The sequence below is a fragment of the Oncorhynchus clarkii genome, unplaced genomic scaffold (assembly GCF_045791955.1).
Source record: "Oncorhynchus clarkii lewisi isolate Uvic-CL-2024 unplaced genomic scaffold, UVic_Ocla_1.0 unplaced_contig_5650_pilon_pilon, whole genome shotgun sequence".
In the NCBI taxonomy this organism is placed as follows: domain Eukaryota; kingdom Metazoa; phylum Chordata; class Actinopteri; order Salmoniformes; family Salmonidae; genus Oncorhynchus; species Oncorhynchus clarkii.
The window spans coordinates 391,919-394,577 of NW_027261137.1; positions in this window are offsets into that span (position 1 = coordinate 391,919).

Consider the following 2,659-nt stretch of genomic DNA (forward strand, 5'->3'; position numbering starts at 1 on the left):
ATTTGTCTACTGTGTGTGTGTAAGGTGTGTTTGTAAGGTGTGTGTGTAAGGTGTGTGTGTATTTGTCTACTGTGTGTGTGTGTAAGGTGTGTGTGTATTTGTCTACTGTGTGTGTGTGTGTGTAAGGTGTGTGTGTATTTGTCTACTGTGTGTGTGTAAGGTGTGTGTGTAAGGTGTGTGTGTAAGGTGTTGTGTATTTGTCTACTGTGTGTGTGTGTAAGGTGTGTGTGTAAGGTGTGTGTGTAAGGTGTGTGTGTATTTGTCTACTGTGTGTGTGTGTAAGGTGTGTGTGTATTTGTCTACTGTGTGTGTGTGTGTGTAAGGTGTGTGTGTATTTGTCTACTGTGTGTGTGTAAGGTGTGTGTGTAAGGTGTGTGTGTAAGGTGTTGTGTATTTGTCTACTGTGTGTGTGTGTGAGGTGTGTGTGTATTTGTCTACTGTGTGTGTGTGTGTGTAAGGTGTGTGTGTATTTGTCTACTGTGTGTGTGTGTGTGTGTGTAAGGTGTGTGTGTATTTGTCTACTGTGTGTGTGTGTGTGTGTAAGGTGTGTGTGTATTTGTCTACTGTGTGAGTGTGTAAGGTATGTGTGTATTTGTCTACTGTGTGTGTGTGTGTGTGTGTGTAAGGTGTGTGTGTATTTGTCTACTGTGTGTGTGTGTGTGTGTGTGTAAGGTGTGTGTGTATTTGTCTACTGTGTGTGTGTAAGATGTGTGTGTAAGGTGTGTGTGTATTTGTCTACTGTATGTGTGTGTGTGTGTAAGGTGTGTGTGTGTATTTGTCTACTGTGTGTGTGTAAGGTGTGTGTGTAAGGTGTGTGTGTATTTGTCTACTGTGTGTGTGTAAGGTGTGTGTGTAAGGTGTGTGTGTAAGGTGTGTGTGTAAGGTGTGTGTGTATTTGTCTACTGTGTGTGTGTGTAAGGTGTGTGTGTATTTGTCTACTGTGTGTGTGTGTGTGTAAGGTGTGTGTGTATTTGTCTACTGTGTGTGTGTGTAAGGTGTGTGTGTATTTGTCTTCTGTGTGTGTGTGTAAGGTGTGTGTGTATTTGTCTACTGTGTGTGTGTAAGGTGTGTGTGTAAGGTGTGTGTGTAAGGTGTGTGTGTATTTGTCTACTGTGTGTGTGTGTAAGGTGTGTGTGTATTTGTCTACTGTGTGTGTGTGTGTGTAAGGTGTGTGTGTATTTGTCTACTGTGTGTGTGTAAGGTGTGTGTGTAAGGTGTGTGTGTAAGGTGTTGTGTATTTGTCTACTGTGTGTGTGTGTAAGGTGTGTGTGTAAGGTGTGTGTGTAAGGTGTGTGTGTATTTGTCTACTGTGTGTGTGTGTAAGGTGTGTGTGCATTTGTCTACTGTGTGTGTGTGTGTGTAAGGTGTGTGTGTATTTGTCTACTGTGTGTGTGTAAGGTGTGTGTGTAAGGTGTGTGTGTAAGGTGTTGTGTATTTGTCTACTGTGTGTGTGTGTGAGGTGTGTGTGTATTTGTCTACTGTGTGTGTGTGTGTGTAAGGTGTGTGTGTATTTGTCTACTGTGTGTGTGTGTGTGTGTAAGGTGTGTGTGTATTTGTCTACTGTGTGTGTGTGTGTGTGTAAGGTGTGTGTGTATTTGTCTACTGTGTGAGTGTGTAAGGTATGTGTGTATTTGTCTACTGTGTGTGTGTGTGTGTGTGTGTAAGGTGTGTGTGTATTTGTCTACTGTGTGTGTGTGTGTGTGTGTGTAAGGTGTGTGTGTATTTGTCTACTGTGTGTGTGTGTAAGGTGTGTGTGTATTTGTCTACTGTGTGTGTGTAAAGTGTGTGTGTGTATTGTCTACTGTGTGTGTGTAAGGTGTGTGTGTACTTGTCTAGTGTATGTGTGTCTAAGGTGTGTGTGTGTAAGGTGTGTGTGTAAGATGTGTGTGTGTGTAAGGTGTGTGTGTAAGGTGTGTGTGTGTGTTTGTCTACTGTGTGTGTGTAAGGTGTGTGTGTAAGGTGTGTGTGTGTGTTTGTCTACTGTGTGTGTGTAAGGTGTGTGTGTACTTGTCTAGTGTATGTGTGTGTAAGGTGTGTGTGTGTAATGTGTGTGTGTAAGATGTGTGTGTATTTGTCTACTGTGTGTGTGTAAAGTGTGTGTGTGTATTGTCTACTGTGTGTGTGTAAGGTGTGTGTGTACTTGTCTAGTGTATGTGTGTGTAAGGTGTGTGTGTGTAAGGTGTGTGTGTAAGATGTGTGTGTGTGTGAGGTGTGTGTGTAAGGTGTGTGTGTGTTTGTCTACTGTGTGTGTGTAAGGTGTGTGTGTATTTGTCTACTGTGTGTGTGTAAAGTGTGTGTGTGTATTGTCTACTGTGTGTGTGTAAGGTGTGTGTGTACTTGTCTAGTGTATGTGTGTGTAAGGTGTGTGTGTGTAAGGTGTGTGTGTAAGATGTGTGTGTGTGTAAGGTGTGTGTGTAAGGTGTGTGTGTGTTTGTCTACTGTGTGTGTGTAAGGTGTGTGTGTACTTGTCTAGTGTATGTGTGTGTAAGGTGTGTGTGTATTTGTCTACTGTGTGTGTGTAAAGTGTGTGTGTGTATTGTCTACTGTGTGTGTGTAAGGTGTGTGTGTACTTGTCTAGTGTATGTGTGTGTAAGGTGTGTGTGTGTAAGGTGTGTGTGTAAGATGTGTGTGTGTGTGTGTAAGGTGTGTGTGTAAGGTG